Below are 20,615 nucleotides of genomic sequence, written 5' to 3' on the forward strand. Positions count from 1 at the left end.
TTAGCCTTTTCTTTGGTAGATTCTTAGGTAGTCAAATCCCCTTCTTTGATAGACCATAAATTGATCCAAAAAGCTCCTAAGTGCTTTAATGAAAAATTGAAATAGTAAGGAGTTAGAGAAAATGACGAAGAAAAGGGTGAAATTGACGGCCCAAAGTAATAGTGATTGGTGTATGATTGATGTGTGGTGGATGGTTATGATATAAGTTATTCATAAAATATTACCATGATTGTGAAAAAAAAGAGAAAAATTGATTCTTGTGGTAGTAAAATATGTGTCCACCAAGTTTTTGTGAAAATGCTTAAAAGAGATGGGGTAAAAAAAGATAAGGGTAGACAAAAATTGTATAATTTGGTTGTTGGAGAGTGATTTTAAATGTATAATGTAGTGTATTAAAGTGCTTAGAGAGAATAGTCACTATTCCCAAATAGTTCCTACCCATCTCTTAGCCTATATTACAACCCAGAAAAGTCCTAATTGATTCGAAGCTTTACATTCAACTATTAGTGAAGAATTAAACTAAGGGCAAGATTATGGTTCATTGTGTGCAACTTGTGAATTCTTTTTTTGAGTAAGCATAATTTGATTCTTATACCCATCACGTTCTAAATTTCTTAATTGTTAGTGATTATGGGTAACTTTCTTATTGTGAGGGCACATGTTTTATGAATGTGGGTTATTTGTTTGATGTCTTTGATTAAATTATATGCATGAGTTTGCCAACTTGGTGAGTCAATTCTTGAGGCTAGGATGTTTTGGAGTAGTGATCATAAGATTTCAATAGTGTAAATAACATGCTTAGCTTAGTAACTTGCATTCAATGTAGTCATTTTAGTGCTATCTTGAGTGTCTTTCATTTAGTAGAAGTGTAGAGTCTCCTTACTTGGTGTTGAATATAGTTAACAGTTGTTCGAGAATGAACAAGGATTTAAGGGTGGGATACTGATGTTGGGTGTATTTATGCATCCTAGCATCACTATTCTAGCCTTTTAGCGTTGTTTTGAGGAAAATTCTAAGATATAATGGTTTATAATGAGATAAATGTGTTAAAACATATGTTTATAAGGTTCCAAGTGGGTTTGTACTTAAAAGAGTCAATTAGAGTTCAATTTAGAAAACTAGTTTTCCTAGCTTGAGCTAGTTGTTTTTCTTGTTCATCTTGTTGGATTCTTTTGAGTTCTATATGTTCCTTATCATTTTAAATATGTTATAATATGGGGAACAAGTTTTTAGGAGTGTACAAAGTTCATATGATTCAAATAAAGAGTGGAAACTTTAAGGGAAAGATCATGAAACCAACCTAGTCTAAGCTCTTGTTTTTTATTCATCGTAATGGGTTTAGTGTTGTTTGTGCTTATGATTCATGTGGTGTGATGATGTATAATTATTTTGGAGCTGAATATTATGATATTTTGATGTTAAATAGGCTTGTAAATAAATGGAAATACACCATAAGATAGGGGATGGAAGGAGAAAGGGCCAACACTTAACCAAAATTCGGAGGACAATTTCCAGAGAGTGCATCCGTTAAGCATGCATCGCATGCTCCACTCCTATGAAATATAGGATGAGACTCATGCCTCATTCCATAGTAATGAAGGGTTCGATGCATGCTCCACTCCATACCTGGTCGTTGCAAGCTAATTTGACTCCTACATGGACTTGGCTTTCCCTTATGTTATATATCCATGTTGTATCACGTTTTTACATATCTTTTGACACATTTTGGAGATCAAGGGGCTGATATAAATTCATTATTAGGTTTTTACTAATTTTATTTAGTTCATACATGTTTTTATTCGTTAATTACAACCTTTTGATTTCGATTATGACAATGTGTGGCTAAACGCCCTCTTACTGGGGTTGAAGCCAAGAACATGATTATTATTGCTATGGATTAAGTTTGTTTTCTTTGATTATCAATATTGGTTGTTTTTTTATTCTTATTATAAATATTTTAAGGATTTGTAACCCTTATAATACATCCAGTGTCAACCTTGTGAGCTCGGGAGAGGGGATAGGGTGATAGAATATGGGAATAAGCAGAGAATGGTTTTTGAATCTTTATAAAATAATAAACTCTAATTAGTATCTCGGACAGAGATGTACTTAGATACCTTAATTGATTCATACGTAGGATTATATTTGTTAAGAACTTGAGTGAATTATTACATCCCCGCTCAACGATGTATGTGTAAGGTTCAACTTAGATAATAGATTAGAGGTTGGGAAACAATAATCACGCAATTAGCCCTACGAATCAACAACCAAGATAAGTAAGTTAGCGAATGAAATCCAAGAGCATAATATGATTATTCATGAGTGCTTCAACCCTGGGTTTTCTCTTATTGATTGTCTTAAGACCTTTACTTTCCGCATTATTTAGTTTTAATTTATAATTTCCAAACTCTTTATTTGGTTAATTTCGCATCAATTGAATCTAAAGTATCAACTGAAATCAAATCATTGCCAAATCTAGTCTCTGTGGGATCAATAACTCGCCTTTCTTGAAGTCTACTATATTACTTGTTAGACCACACTTGCGTGTGGGCTTGGGCACTGTCAGAATGCATTTAATACTATTAACTGGGCTATGTAGCTTTGCCGTCCAAAATCACCACGAGTAATATGGGTTTAGGTCCCCCTGCTGAAAGGGTCGTAGTGCGTGTAGCCATACGACTAATGAATTATCCTATTGGGATGACAAGTACATCCCCCAATATAAGGTGTGACATCATGCAGATGGTTTACCAAGATCAATCTCATATCAGCAAATATGAGTTACCAATTGTGGTCCCCTCGGGACCTCTACCTTCCATGGTTTAGCTACAGCTCCACCTTTAATGCACAATTAAAACCATTTTCAAGAAATCTAATTACCATTTATTAACCAAGGCCAATTAGTTATGGTATCATCATACCAACGATACTTGCTAGCACTATCCATAGCCAACCGCATGTAGGAATAAAGAACCGTAGGTGCCCTTTCAATTACCATATTAAATCCACTTAGGGGAATCCATACCCTACAAGCATAACCATTTAGCCATTCACCTTTCCAAATCATTTAATTCATGCATAAATCCTTTACTAAGTTTAAAACAAGCAAGAGTTCCATTTAAAAAAAGTCAATGCAATGAACATATCATTATAAGCATTTTGTCAAATACATTGGAGGCATAATATATATCTGAAACCAATTCTAATTTCCAATAACCATTCTCATCTAATCCAATTATCCAAAACACCATTAATTCATAGAAAAGCATAATTAAAACTATAGGAAACCATAACCAACCATTTTTAAACAAAACCCCAAAATCATATTTGAAAACCAAAGCATACAATAGAAAAATCATGCCTTTAGTCAGAACTAACAATGAGGGAAGGAGTGCATGCATTATACCAAAGATTTGATGGAAAGAAATCACCAAAGCAAGCCCCATTTATCTATCAACATGAAACCCTAGATTTTTCTTGCCCCAAAGCTTTTGAGAAGATTTTAGATTGTTTTGAAGTAGTTTCTATATTTTAAAGAGAGAAATAATAAAGTATATAACCTCCCAAATAGGTCATAAATGGTGGGTTCCTATTAGGGTATGTAGGGAAATGTCTAGAATACCCCCACTTAAGTTGCACAAAAGTCCCATCATAGGGATACGACTGACCCATACATGTTGTATCCTTCTAATACGAGTGGAAACCACCACTTGTACCTTACTCTCAAACCCAAGATCCAACAGTATCCAATATTCATCCCACCAAGTCGTATCCAGAGCATACGATTTGTACCTTCTATCCATATCTTTGGTAGAATATAATACACAAGGGACTTGAACACTGACCCCTATACAAGTACAAAATACAACTCGTACCCCACCATATAACTCTTATACCCTAAGTTTTATCTATTACAGTATCCCATCCATCTCACCAACCAACACTGGTCAGCATACGATAGGACCATACCACTTATACCCTAGCATATGGCTCATACCCATGAGTAGTATTAGGTCTAGAGAATAGATTTCAAGGAAAATTTTTTAGGCCAAAAACCCATGATGTAACATACTAGTTATTCCAAACTATGAGGTTGCCTTTCCTACTGGTGTGTTATATTAGGCGCCATCATGACTTGAGAATTTAGGTTATGACAAATTTGTATAAGATACTAGTTTCAGTAGTGTACTAGTACAAAAGCTAAGTGTTTAGTGAAGTCCTATTGATCATATGGAGACATTAGTAACCTATCTTTGTGAGCCTAATGGGACATTTTAGGAAATTTACTTCTTGGCTCTTTAATGTGTGTTTGCATTGCTATAAGCCTTAAACATATTTTTTGACTCTATTCCATCCCCAAAGGTTAATGTGATATTGTCTATAGATGCAGATATGACTTCTATATGCATTTCTAAAGTTCCAGTGAAGTATGATATGGATGTCAAAGACCTTTAACATTAAGAAAAGGTTTTAGGGCAATCTTAGGCTCCATTTGTGCTCGTGACTACTTTAGCCCTTTGAGGTTCAACATTGGGGATCTGAGTCAGGTTGTAAATCCCTCACAGCCATGAATGAAATTTGACTCATTGAATAGTTCCTAAGCCAGAGTTGGATTGGTTGGTGTTTATTAGGGTTCTTGACCAGTTTTGAGTGTAAGATTAGGTTTCTAGATTAGTCTAGGCCTTTTTAATGCTATATCTTTCTGATCTAGACATTGGTGTATGGATATTAAAGGACTAAAATTGTCACTCCACTTTGCATCAGAGCTGATAGCAGTTGGGTCTTTCTTTTCTAAAGTTATGGATTATGAGAGGACTATAGAGAGAGAGTGTGTATTAAGGTTTATGAAAGTGGCAACAAAAGGTCATGCCATCCTTATAGTGGTATTAGTATTCCATCCAAGATCTTATTTTCGTTTTGTCGTGGTGGGACACTAGCTTAGAGAGTGCCCTGGATATGAGTTAGCTTGCATTCCCCACTAATCTAGAGTTTCTGAGAAAGGTTATGCTGAGGGAAGGATGGATATTCTACTAGAGTTTGCTCTCAATGTTAGTTGGCCAGCCATTTGGGCTCAATTTGTGTTTTTTCCATGCTTTATACTTCAAGATTTTGCTATGAATGTATAGAGATTGACTATTAGGCTAGAGAGTGCCTTTGATGTGGGATTTCTAGTTTTTTCAGCTCATTCAAATTAGCCTCATAATGTTGTGGCATCTTCAATTAGAGATAGTATGCATGGCACCTCACTTGATGACTTAGTTTGACGGTCCGAGTCTGGACCTATTTAGATTTATTCTTCCTATGTCCATTAGGGATATGATTGTAGATTTTACCATGGTGGGTTTGCATTTATTTCCTGCATATATCTTTTATTATTGTGTATTATGGTTTTCTTACCCATTGATGATTATATGCCTTGGTGAGTTTATATCAGTTATTTTGTGCCTTGTTATGGAATTTATGATTATATTACTACTCTGGAGTTTATTTCTTTTTGTAGTGGATGAAGTAGGCTTGTATTGATATTTTCATCCTACAGGTGTAGGTTTGGATTTGAGTTACATTTATTTTGGCACATTGGCCTTATTGTGTCCCTTGAGTGGTACATCATATATATGTTCATATTGGTACCACCTATTCAATGAATTGATGTTGATATTCCTCTTACTATTTCGATCACTTCTTAAGGTTATTAATATTATTTGATGTAATTGATCCTCATTAGGTAGCTATTTAGACTAATGTTATCTAGTTAGAATTTCATTATTTGTGATCTTATTCAATGGCTTGAGTAGATATATCTAGATTTGGTGATTTCTTTCCTGTAGCATGGTGAGGTTTATTATTTTCCCCCTTGGTTAACTATGTTAGATTGATTCGGCAATGTATGGTGGAATCGAAGGTAAGTTGACCTTCCATGATTCTTTATGATTCTAAAGTTTGCAATTAAGTTATATTTCTCATTATTGAATTTGAGATTCTTAGACTTGCCTTATAGTTTACGAAGGCTTTTTCTCTTGGTATTCTTTTCTATATAGCCCATTTGTGAGCTTCACTGATTTTGGGTCCATTCTTTGTTTGTGGTTGTTTCATCTCCCGATAGTGGTTTTAAGATAGAGACTGAGATATTATGGATCACTCTCTTTAGTTGTCGAGTTTGCTCCCTTGTGATGGTTTGCCTATTCTATTAGTGTGGAGATTGGATACTCCTTTTTTGTTCTGATATGGTTTTGTCTTAATTGGTGTTGGAAAGTTAGAGGTAGGTGGTTTTTCCTGATATCACTTCTTGAGTAGGTAACTTGAAAGTTGTTCATGTTGGGTTGTTGATTTTCTGGTGCTGGTGTTCACTTTGACCTTGGTTTCGAGATTGGTATATTTCATCTTTCATGTTGTGATTCTTGGTTGGCTTGAGTGATGATTGTCCTTCTTGGGTAGATTTAAGAAATCTCTATTTCATAGTTTGTTTGGTATGGTGAGGCTTGGTGGAGTCTTTCTCCTTAATGATATATGTCTAAGGCTATTCCTTGTCAAGATAGGGTGTTTGATTGGTTAGTTTCGGTTAAGTTGCAGTTCATCGAGTTGGTAGAGTTATTTCCTTTCCTAGGGTATTTTGCAGCCTTGGGGAGTTTCTAAGTTTGTTTTGATAGTTGATGCCTTCCAGCAGTTATGAAGTGAGTTATTTACATTTTCATCTCATGAGTCAGACTTTTGCATGGTTTCAGTGAGGCCACATTTCATGCGCTCTAAATAATTTAGAGTTTGTTTCTTGCATTTCCAATGATGGATATCTCTATAGTGATTTATGTTCTTTAGCTATGTCTTGAATGTGACTTGGTTTGATTTAGATTAAAAATGTCAGATTTGAATGGTTGGGAATGATATAGGCTCGTTGGGTCATTTTTGACTTTACGCCTTGGAATGTCGATTTAGAAGTTCTGATAAATTTGGAGTATGGATGTATACCCATCTTCAGACACGATTTAGGTAGTTAAAGATCGAGCAGTTGTGTCTTTGTGAATAGATTTTAGCTTAGAGTTATGGAGTTGAATGCAACCTTCATTTTTGGATTCACCTCAGTTAGAATTTCATTTATAGGCTGATTGAGCCTACTCTGTGGTTACTTATTTGGTCTTTTCAACTTTGGATGGATTATTGCTGTTAAGTGTTCAGATAATGGGCCATGGATCCGGTATTGGTTATTTCAACTTTAACCTCGAGTTTCAGTTATCTCTAGGGATTTTGAATAATATACTCAATAGGAGTAATATACTCAAGTTGGATTCAGTATGGTTTCTGATATGATCCGATCTAGGGACTTGTTGTAATGGGCATCCCAAGTCCGACCAGCACCGGAGACCACCCCCGTCACCCAACCAAACCTCCATCCGCTTGCCCTGAGTTGGATGAATTCAGAACATTTAACAAGATAGCATAATTATCCAATTCCAGACTCTGGGATAGGTCTATAACCGAGATCAACCCAACCAATTCCAACCGTCCAAACCCATCCGATAACCGACCGAAACCATAAGCCAACAATCAAACCAAGTTCCATAACATAAAACAACTAACAATACCATCCAAGGGTGTTAGACCTAATACCAATGTCGATACTAAGGTTGACCCTAATACTAATCCTGCTCATACTAACCCATAGAAGTTCCATAAAATCCTCTAACCAAGAGAATACAAAAATCTAGTTGGGACATGCCCCCAACCAGAGCCAAAACCAATATCCATTATTAAACCAAAGTATGAAACAACATCTATGAAATGGAGCCTTCCGGAATGATGAAAGCTCACCACTTCAATCTAAAAGCTGACCTCGAATGTTCGAGTGCTAAGCAAAAGGAGTAGAATGGCCGGTTCCTATATTGCATGGGGATACAGCACCCTAAGATGGGTTAGCGGGTGAACACTAGCATAAACTCAAGATAAGGATAAGATAATGCCATTTAATAAAACCAAGTAAATAATCCAATGCAAGCAAACAATATATATATATATATATATATATATATTTCACCATGTCGGGAAAGGTAACCATGTTTACCATGCATTTAAAACCATTAACCTGGGTATGTGAATCTTAAACATTCTTAACCATCCACGGGCTATATGGGTCAAGTGTAACCCCCTAAACGTGCCCCGATACATGTAGCCATACTAAACGGAGATATCATAAGAATTGGAGATTACCATATACCCTTCACTCTCCATGATACATATGTACAGAGTACTTAGATGATTCCCGTATACCTCATTGCCTCATATAAGGTCACCATGACCTACCCCTTATGTTGGCAAACTTGAGTTTTTGGTGTTCATCTATTGGACTCCTACCTTTACGGTTAGCTTTCACACCACGCCTTTATTACCCAATTAAAACCATTTCCAACCAAGCCATTATACCATTATCATTAACTAAGGTGATTAGAGAGTGGTATTTTCATAACGACTATAACTTGCAAATATTGTCGTTAGCAAAACCCTTTTAAAGATCAAGGGATTCCCATGTACCCATGGATCAGATTTTCCAATTAGCTTGAAGGATTCCCATAGACCCCATAAGTGTTCATTACCATTTTGACTTGGGGGATTCCGTTGTACCTCATAAGTATGTTTATTAAGCCAAACTATTCCTTTAAACCATTCTAAACTATTTAAACCATAAGGGTTCTATCACCAAGTTTAAACCATGCATAAGTTCCATAAAAGTTCAACAATGTAGACAAAACATTCTTATAACCATTTTATCAAACAAATTGGGGAATATATTACCAAAACCAAAATACATTACCAAATAACCATTCCCATGTAACCAATTATCCAAAACCACCATTAAAGCATTTAAAAGAATAAGTAAAATATGGGAAAACCATAACCAAGAGTTTATAACTAAAACCCCTATTTTATATATGAAAACCCAAAACCATACAATAGTCAAACCATGAAAATATTGTATAAAAACCATGCCTTTAGTTGGAACTAACAATGAGGGAAGATAACATGTCTTAATTGACAAAGTTGGTGGAGAGAAATCACCAAAAAAATCCCCAAATTAATTCTTAAGATGAAAGCCTAGATTTCCTCCACGAACAAGCCTTTGAGAGACTTATATAATGTTTATGAAAGCTCCTAAATGTTAAAAGAATAGAATATTAGGGTAAATAACCTTCTAATAGAAATATAAGTTTGGGGCCTTATTAGGATAAGTAAGGAAATTTCTAGATTTCCCTTACTTAAAACTCTAAAAAACTCCATCAGGTGGGTACGACCATCTATACCAGTCATATGCTTTTACGAGTGGTAACCATAACTCGTACCTAAGGCCATCTCTCTTAGACCCAACACTATCCAAGGTATGACTCACCCCCAAGCCATGTTGTATCCAATTTTATGACTAGTACCTATGATCCGTACCCTTGGCACAATAAATCCTAAGGAGATTGAACACTGGCCACCATATGAGTCTATGGTATGACTGTTACCCTAGCTTATGGATCAAGATAAGCCACTCGTACTTAGATCCAAATTAAGTTAGCAATCATAAATTAAGTGAAGTAACCAAAAAACCTGTATCCACTATGAATCATACTACCCAATTCATATCCATTCTAGAAAATAATTACACACCATCAATTAACATTGGTCAGTGTACGACTAACCTATACCACTCGTATCCCAGTGTACAAGTCATTTCCCCTATTCGTACCCTATCTAGATACCATAAGTCCAGGAAATTTTCTAAGGGTCAAAACCCTGTGTGTTTTAATCTCCCACACTAGGAATATTCGTCCCCAAATGACGAACAAGGTAGTACATATATGACTTACACCCCTTAGATGCCTCTACTCTTACCTTTAAGACAAAAAACAAAGATACAAGAAAATCAACCTTTCCTGTAATAAACTCAAAAAATAAAGATGTATTTCCAAGATCACATACCTTCAACATGAATATCGGAGTAGAAAATAATTATGGATACTTGGACTTTATGTCCATTTCTACTTCGTATGTAGCCTCATGCACCTGTGGCTCTGCCATAGAACATTAATTGAGGCCATATCCTTGGTCTACAACCAATGAACCTGCCTATCCAATATATCAACCAGGACCTCTTTATAGGAAAAAGAACCCATTATACCTAATTCTTCTAAAGAAACAACCGAAGAAGGATCACCAATGCATTTCCTCAACATGGAAACATGAAATACCAGATAAATGGAGCTCAAGCTAGAAGGAAACTCCAGTTCTTAAGCAACATTTCCAACCCTCTGCAAAACCTCATAAGGACCAATATATCGAGGACTAAACTTCCCCTTTTTGCAAAACCATATTACTCTCTTCATGGGAGATACCTTAAGGAATACCTTATCCCTAACCTCAAACTTTGGGCATCCTTAAGCCAATCCCAAATCACCTTCACCTTTTCCGTAGCCTGATGAACCAAATCTGGACTAAATATATCTACCTCACCAAAGCTTAAACCAACTAATATGAGATCTACGCCTCCTACCATACAATAACTTAAAAAGGGCCATACTAATACTAGAATGATAGCTATTATTGTAAGAAAACTCTACCAAAGGTAGATGCTCAACCTAATTTCCATAAAGCATATCCTCTAATGTCAGAATAGTCCATTCTGATTGCCCATCCATTTGAGGATGAAAAGCAGTACTCAGACTAACCTTAGTACCCAATTCGTTCTGAAAAGACCACCATAAATGTAATGAAAATTCCATACCACAATCAGAAAGAATAAAAAAATATAGCCCATAAAGCATCACAACCTCCTAAAAATAAAATTTCACATAATCCTCCACCGAAAAGGTAGTCCTAACTGGTAAGAAGTGAGTAAAGATCTATCTATCTATCCTAAAATTAACATTATGGAGATGTTTTAAAATAAATTGAATAGGACCCTTAGAAAATTCTTGAGGTTTGAGCTTATTGTCCTAGTAACAACTCATTATACAAGTCGTATGGTGTGGTTGTGGGTCAGGTAACCCTAGTTATAAGATGGATAGTGGATTGTGGTTTGGTTTTTTATCTTGTTTATCAATTTATGGTACAGAGTTATTAGGGATGGTGATGATTCATTAGGACAAACCTCAATAAAATCAGTAACTTAGTGACTTGACTCAGTTTTGAGTACGAGTGGCTCACTAAGAGTCATGAGGATACGTTACAGGTGGTAGGGCTGAGTTGTATGTTACCAGTATCTAATTCTTTAGGTTCTATCTTGGATATGACTAGACCATATGAATCATATGGTCAAGTCACGAGTGGGATCATGGAGTCGTAAAGAGTACAATATATAGATGTCCAACTCACTAGCTAGGATACGACTCATAGCTATGAGTCATATGATATAGTGATGAGTCAATGAGTTGTCTCATAACCAAGGATATCAATTTTACAACTTTTAAACTGAGGATATTTTGGACATTTCCCACTTTAAGTCCCTTCGATACCATAATTTAAAACGTTTCTTGGGACTTTATTAACTCACTATTCCAAATAAAACACTCTTAAATTATCTCTCAATCTCTCTGTTCAACAAAAAACTTGGGTTTCATTAGGTTAATCAATTAGGGGATTTCAAGAGTAATTTCTCTCCATAATTCTTGGTGTCTAAGGCATCTTACTCCTTCCTCATTGTTGTTTTACTATAATCACATATTTTACCATATGGATTTCATGTTATTGTTATGGTTTTGAAAATAAAGGTTGGGAATTTTGAATGTTCATGGTTCAATAATATTTCTCATGGTTTAATTATGGTTTTCCATGTTTTAAATATGGTTTTGAACATGTGGGTGCATGGGTATGGTGGTGGAACTTTATAATGTTAACTTTCTCTAAACTTGTGACTTTTGAGATGGTTAAATAGGTACGGATGGTTTTGAAAACCTTCTGGGGTATGCAGGAATCCCTCAAGTAATTTTAACAATGTAGTCTGTGAGGTACATGGGAATCCCCGTTGGTTAATGACATTTCTTGCAAGGTATATTCAGTATGACGATACCACTTTATAATGCCTTAATAATTGACTCCTGGAATTGGTGATTTGGTTATGTGCTAAATGTTTTAATTAGGCAATAATGGGGATTGTGATAGATAACCGTGAAGTTGTGAGTCCAAAGGATGGATACTGGAAACTCATGTTTGCCGACATAAAGGTAGGTCTTGGTGCCCAAATTCTTGTAGGTTACATGGAAAACCCCCAGTCTATACATGTATATATGTATCATGGAGGGAAAAGGGCATACGAGAATCCCTCACCTTTAATGATATCTCCGGTTCATGTGGCTACGTGAACTGGGGCCTGTTCAGGGAGTAACAATGGACCCATGTAGCCCGTGGGTGGATTTATGAAAGTAAAGCTACACAATCAATATTAAGATTTTAAATGTAGGCTAAAAATTATTCCCTATCTCGGCACAGTATATATGTATATATGTGATTGCATATGGTTATTTGATTGATTTTGAATAATGGCATTATTTTATATTTATCCCTGAGTTACATTCTAGTGTTCACTTTGCTAACTGTCTTCGGGCGTTGTATCTCCACAAAATCAGGAACCGGCCATATTTCCATTCTTTCTGCTCAGGGACTTGGATTTGGGGAAAAAATTGAGTTAGATTAAAGTGGTGATATTCCATACTCTGAAAGGCTCCATTTCATGATTTGGACTCCTTTATATCATTTTTATTTCTTTCTTTGGTTTTGGCTATGGTTGGGGGCATGTCCCAATCGAATATTCATTGATTCTAGTTAGAGGCTTTGTTGGACTACTATGGGCATAGGCGGTGTCAGTTATTAATGTTAGCATTTGTATTGGTATTGGCATTGGGATTGATATTGGATGTATATTTTTTTCTGACTATTTCGTTATGGTTATAGACTTAATTTATTGTCTCTAAATTTTTATTGTCTTATCTTCTTATATGTTTGAAATTTATCCGACATGGGGTGTAGGGTGGTTAATGGTTTGGGAAGTGGGGGTGGTTACCAATCCTGGTTGGACTTGAGATACCCAAAAAGACTAGGACCTAGTTCAGTTCATGTAAGATGAATAGTCAGAATTAGCATACGAGGTCATTTGACTAAAGTTTTTGCCTAGTAGCCAATTTGAACCAATAAAGATTCAAAACAGGGAATAGGCTCTAAAAACCAAATGAACTACTCAGTAATCGAACTTTCAGTTCCAGCAAATCATAAATAACTTGAGCTGGTCAGCTATAGGAAAGATCTAAATGGACAAAATAAGTAGAAATGTAGAAAATGATCTAAAGGTTCATTACAATATCCACTACTAATAGAACTTTTGTCCGCGAAAGTAAAGGATTAAAATGTACCTGAAGCCTCGAATAGGTACAGATACTTGGTCTGCATCTCGCTCTTAATATCCCATTTATCCTCCTTTACTGGGCGGTGCCTCCACTGAACCTTAACTATTGGAATCTCTCTAATGTGCAAACTGCCTAACATCCCTAGAAAAAATAAGCATAGTCTCCTTCATGAAAGTCATCTACTCATCCTATAGGACTCATTCCCATCAAAAAACATGATATAGATCAGGAATATATCCCCGCAATATAAAATCATCAAAAATGTGAGGGTCAACACCAAAATATAAGGGTTAGTTTGACTCGTAAGCCACCTCACCAATGGTGCTAAGAGTCTCAAAGGGTCCAATATATTTGGGGTTGAGCTTGCCTTTCCTCCAAAACCTTATCAATCACTTCATGGGAGATACTCGGAGGATTACCTGATCACCAAATCCAAATATCAAAGCATGAAGTATACGATCTGCATAAGCCTTCTGCCTAGTCCGAGCTTCCCTCAACCTGTCCATAATCACTCAAACTCTATCCAATGACTCCTAAAGCAAGTCAGTACCACGTTGTCTAATCTCAAACAATCCAATCAGGTAACGACATTGCCTACCATATAAATCCTTAAAAGGCGCCATATCAATGCTTGAATAATAGCTATTATTATATATGAACTCTGCCAAAGCTAAGTGTTGCTCCACTTACCTCCAAACTCCATAACACGGGCTCAGAGCATATCCTCGAGAACCTGAATAGTCTAATCTAATTGGCCATCTATCTGAGGATGGAATGTTGCACTAAGAGCCACTTAAGTAATCAAATCCTCCTGAAAAGCTCTCCAAAATCTAGAAGTACACACAAAACTCAATCTAAAATAAAAGATATAGGTACGCTATGAAAATAGACTATCTTACTAATAAAGATACGAGCCAACCTCTAGGCACTGAACGACTTCTGAATAGGAATCAAATGGGCTGATTTGGTCAATCGATACATAATAACCCATAAACCATCAAAACCATAGGAAGTACAAAGTAAACCAATGACAAAGTCCATGGTAATCCGCTCCTACTTCCACTCGTGAATGGGCAATGTTTGAATCAAACCACCCAGTCGTTGATGCTCGACCTTCGCCTACTGTCAACATAGGCAATGAGATATAATATTCTCCGCATCTCTTTTCATGACACTCCACTAATAATACTGTCTCAAATCTCTATACATCTTATTTGTACCTGGGTGAATGGAATACCTAGATCTATGAGCCTTGTACAAAATTGTATAGCCTTATACCTAGATTCAGTCCCTAACCCTTAATAGGAAGAGAGAAAGTAAGAAACTCTTTGACCTTTCACAATCTTGACTCACACTCTTCGGACCATTGAAAGGGAACCTCCTTGCGAGTGAATCTGGTCATAGGTGTTGAATTAGTAGCGAAACCCTCGACAAATAACTTATAATAACTGTCCAAGAAATAAAGCTACAAACCTCAGTAGAAGATGTAGGCCTGCCTAATCACAAATAGACTCAATCTTCACTAGGTCTACCATAATCCCATCCTTAGACACCTTATGCCATAGTAATATCATGGACTCCAGCCAAAACCTGCACGTAAAGAATTTGGTGAAAAGTTAATGATCTCTTAAAATCTAGGGCACAATCCTCAAATATTGTGCATGCTCTTTTCTACTCATAGAATACACAAGGATGTATATGATTAATACAATTACGAAAGAATCCAAATAAGGCATGAACATTCGATTCATCAAATCTGTAAATGTGGTTGAGGCATTAGTCAACCTAAAAGACATCACTAGGAACTCATAATGACCATAATGAGTCTTAATGGTTGTCTTCGAGATATCTTTAGCCCGAATCCTCAACTGATGTTAAATAGACCTCAAATTAATTTAGAGAACATTATTGCTTCATAAATTTGATCAAACAAATCATCAATGTAAGTCATAGGGTAAAAATTCATTACCGTCACCTTAATAAGTTGCCTATAATCAATACACATCTGCATGGAGCCATCTTTCTTTAGTAAAAATAACATAGAATCTCCTTAAGGAGACACACTCAGTCTAACAAAACCCTTACCAAGAAGATCTGAAAGATGAGAGTTCAGCTTCTTAAGCTCAACAGAAGCCATACGATAAGGTGTCATAGAAATAGTTTGGGTGCTAGGCTCAAGATCAATAACAAACTCAATACAACTCTCAAAAGGATGGTTGGGTAGATCGATAGGGAAATTATAAAGAAATTCATTAACTATAAGAATCGAGTCAAGCAACGAACTCTCCATGCTAATATAATTAATATAAGCAAGATAAGTCTCGAAACCTTTCGAAATAAGCCTCCTAGCATACATATAAGAAATAATCATCGTTGGCTCATAGCTAATAACTCCCTGCCATGCAATCAAGGATATGCCAGGCATGGCTAAGGTAATGATCTTAGAAAAGCAGTCCATGGCTACATGATAGTGGAATAATCAGTCCATACCTAGAATAACATCAAAATCCACCATGTCCAATTTAATAAGATCATTATAAGTATCAATATAACTAACAGTCACCACACATGATCTAACAACATGGTCTACTACTAAAAAATCACCTATGGGAGTAGATACACATAATGGTAGAATAAGGAATCCCAATATAACTCTAACAATAGAGATAAAGAAAAAGACATATAATAATAAGTGGATCCAAAATCAAATAAAGAAAACACCAACTGATCACACCATAATAGTACCTATAATAACAGCATCCAAAGACTCAACATTGGGTCTAATAGGTACTGCATATAACTTACCATGCCCACTACCTAGTTAGGCTTCTAACTGACCTCCTATCCTATCTGTCTGAGAATCTCTATAAAAACCTTGAGAACAAACCCTAGACCATGCATACCACCTCTATCTAGGGTATAAACTTCCCTAATAGGTTAAACACTCTGAGATGAAATGAAAATCACTCTACGATAGGGGCACTCCCTCGAGAACTAACCAAAATCTCCACAACCATAACATATCCCATGCGTTGGACTAAAACTAGAAGATTCGACTAACACAAAATAACCATCACGACAAAAAAAATCAAGAAGATGAACCCCTTAAAGATCGACCATGACCTTGACTGGGATGATCACTAGAGCTTGACCGAACTCATTAGTAATCTATAGCGTGGCTTAAATGTGTATACTAGACTGACCTTGATACTAAATGGCTGATGCGGAGGGTACCTATCCTGAGAACCAATGTGTCTAAACCTAGATTACTACGACTCCCACTAAACCTACCTTGATATCATGACCTTTTATCGTTGTCCCCTTAAACCTCATAATATATGTCCTTCATAAGTTGAGCATGATCAAAAACCTTAGCAAAATACTTACACACAACAACCAAAATCTGAATTGATATATAAAGAAGAAGTCCTAATTCTTGAACAAAGCAACAAAAACTCTCATAATAAGTAGTTAGAATAGAAGTAGCATGCCTATCAACTCATGAAAATGAGCCTCATACTCTACAATAGTCATGGAGACGTGTTGTAATTCAATCTAGCTCGCGGATTAATTTGTTAAAAGTTGGAGTATCTAATGATTAAGAGAACTAATGATATGAAAGGAACAATAGTAATTAAGTAATAAAACAAACGAGTGAGGGAAAACAATAGTAATTAAGTGGAAATAGTCCTGCTAGTAATGCTTTAGAAAACTAGCAAGAATATTAAACTAAGACGGAATGTAAAATAAAACTTAGAGACCAAGTAACTAGTATTGTATTAATTCAAAATATGAGGGAGAAGGAGAGGAAATTCCTTTTGCAAATAAGTAACGGTGACTATTCATAGTGTAAAAACTTAGGCCATAGCCAATCAAATTCTAGTAATAAACTCCTAATTTACCATCTTATGTGAGAATATCACATGTCTTGACCTGTTAGTGTGTTGTTTAGTTTTCTCTAGAATCTAACTACAAGATCTTGCCCGCGTCTCTAAGGGTCCTATCATTTTGTGCCAATCACTGATGGTGATGACTAGAAACTTCCTTATTCCTTTAAGAGGACATCCTTTTTGTGGATTTTCCAAGAGTGTCCTTTAGTAATCATAGTGTATGTTATCTTTCCCACGTGCTCAAGTTGCTTACTCGAATTTAGCTACGAGCCCTTATACTAATTTTTCCCTACATAGATAGTCCTTCTATCTTTGAGGATATTACACCACATGGTTCTCGAGATACAGAAGATAAATAAATAAGTGTTCATATACACCTCTCTAGAATGTCGTGCCTTATTATAAATTGACCTTTTGACACATGGACGACTGAAAAACTATATTTTTCCTGAGACGGATTGATTTTTTTGAAAAAATATAGTAAGTTCTATTTTCTTTGTATCTAGTTTCTTTTTCAGCCTCAAAACTTATTATGAATCCCTTTTTTCTATTGTACTGTGTCTCACTTTACCATGTCTTCCATTGCATCTAAAGTAAAGGATAGAGAGTCGACAATTCCTCCAAGAGGAGCATTAACGAGATCTTTACCTATTCGTACATTTTTATAAAGGCTTTAGATCGTTGGGTAGAAGAGGCACAAAAGATCCCTTATCTGGGTTCTCTTATGAGAAAAAGTAATCTAGCTACCGTTTAGAGGGATTATGATTGGCCTGCCAATGAATTCCAAGTTGAAGTGCTCCATTTTTCCAAGAGTATCACGCTACCTCAGCCTGATTGGAACCTTGTTTATCTTGGTGATCATATAGATGAAGTGATTACTTCATTTTGCAACACCTTCAGGATTTAACTCAGCCACCATTGCGACTGAGTTTACAGGATAGTTGCATGCCTTCAAGTGATGTTTGCTTTGGTGAGCGAGGATTTTTATGCTTCTCATGTATTATCTTCATCGGGTTCAGGAGAGATAGTTTAATTAACTGCCATGCTAGAAAGTCTCTGATGTGTCATTTATTTATGGCAGTTATGACACTTAAAATTATGAATATATATGAGTATAAAGATATATTTATATGGATATGATGGGTTTCTACCTTATTGCAGGATAAATATGCTCAAAGAAGAAAAGTTCTTAAAATTGAAATTTCAGAGGATCAGATGAGTGAAAACACGGTCATGGGATCTAACCATGGTCATACCAAGGCTATCGTGGCATGAATCAAAGAGTGGTCCTCAAGAGTAAATCAAATGAAGAGTTCCCACGACTATACCATGAACATACAATCGTACCATTTGATCATGAGATAAAGACCTAAAAAACAATCTGCACGAGTTAAGTATGAGACTCATCAGACAAGAGACCTCTAGGATCGTGTAATGGTCATACGATCATACCTTGATGTCATAGGAAGAAGGTCCAGATATGAAGGTTACAGATGATTGAAGTGAGGATGGATAAGACATTCTAGATAAATTTCATTCTTAGAATGAAAAATACCAAAATTATGTGACGAAATTTTTCCTTGACAAGTCACATTATGGTGAAAAAAATTATGAAATACAATTTGGTTAATTGTATGAGAACCCTCAAAAAGGCAAGAAAATGTCCGACATAAAATTATCGGGCAACGTTGCTCCATAAAAGCAATGAAAAAAGCGACGTTGTCCATTAATTTTTTAAATATTTTTAGTTTTCATTTATTTTTTTAAAATCGACAGACAACGTCTCAATGTCTATGACTTTTATCACAAATCATTGTGCCAAATAATTAATAAATAATTGATAATTTTCTTATAAATACGGAGGACAATGTAGCTATTATTTTTAAAAAAATTAGAAAAGCAAATTTATTTATTTTTACTAATATTGACAGACAAAGCCACTATTAATTTTTTTTTTTAAAAAAGAAAATTAATTTTAGAATAGCATATGTAACAACCGATTCCATCGTTACAAAAAATATCAACGATAAAGATATATGAATCTCATTCATCATATGTGTAAGGATCAATTCTTTACTATGGAAGTGTATTTTATAAGTACTAAGGCTATACAATGCCCTAGCACAAAGTTAAGTTGAAAGTGTTCATATTGATTTAGTTTGTGACTAAGTTTAAACTAAGGTCAACTTCAAACAAGCATTTCTCATAGAATATAAAGAGTTAAGTGCATCAATAACTTAAAAATTTGAGATCCCTGACTCTTCTTTCCAATGCAACCAACCATCGTTCATCTGATTCTAGAGTAAATTTTTTTGACTATTTTACTGAAGACTAGAGGGTGTTGTAGTGGTTTAAGGTCACTATAGTGATATGAAAGTTTCTATAATGAAGTAACAACAACTTCTAACCTTATTTTGAAAGTTTTTAGCCCCCAAACTCCCAAATTTCATTCCCAAGCCCTAGAGGAGTGATTTTTTCTTGGTTTGGGAGAAAATCCTTTATTGAGGTAAGATTTTACTTATTTTTAACTTTGATTAATCCATTTACATTATAGAATTAATAGAATGGGGAATTTATGGTTAAATTCTTATGGTTTAGAGCCCTAGGTTCATAAAGTTATGGAGAAAACCCATGGACGTATTTTCACCTAGAATTAATTTTAGTGTATGAATTAACTCTTCCTAGTATGAAATTGTGGATCTAAAACCTGAATTTGATAGTTGGAGTCCTTTAATTCAATAAAGGTTGGACCTTTTGCTTTAGAACTTCATTAATGGAGTTGGGTTGAGCTTAATAGAACTAATTTGATGATTAATTAACCCTTGGGTAAATTTGTAGGCTGTGAATAAGGGTAAAATTAGTTACTTTGAATTTCCAAGGTTTTTTTTAAGAGAAGTTTAATAATTACTCTTGTAGTTGTTGTTTATTAGATGATTTAGCCTTCAAAAATGTGAAGAAGGAAGACCATCCATGGTATAGCTTATTTGTTGAAGAAACTTATTGCTCAGGTAGGTTATGATTTATGAATAGTAAATTGTGGTTAGTGATAATATCCATAATACAGATTTGGCAGGAGAAATGATGCTCAGGCTTGTGGGCTTGGAGTTTGAATGAAAAACATGGACTTAATGTAATAAGGGCCTGAATATGTGTTATTATGTTAATGTATGAAACTTTGATGGGTGTATGGTATTTGTATGACTCCATGATAGATTAGAATGTGAATTATGTGAATATAGATGATGATACGGAGATTATGGGATCTTATAATTTAATGATTCATCTTTAATACCTTAAAAAGGAAGAACTTGTTATTATGTGTATTTGAAACATGGAATATGATTGCCGAAGTAGAGTTATG

This window comes from Capsicum annuum, chromosome 5 (assembly GCF_002878395.1).
Source record: "Capsicum annuum cultivar UCD-10X-F1 chromosome 5, UCD10Xv1.1, whole genome shotgun sequence".
Lineage (NCBI taxonomy): Eukaryota > Viridiplantae > Streptophyta > Magnoliopsida > Solanales > Solanaceae > Capsicum > Capsicum annuum.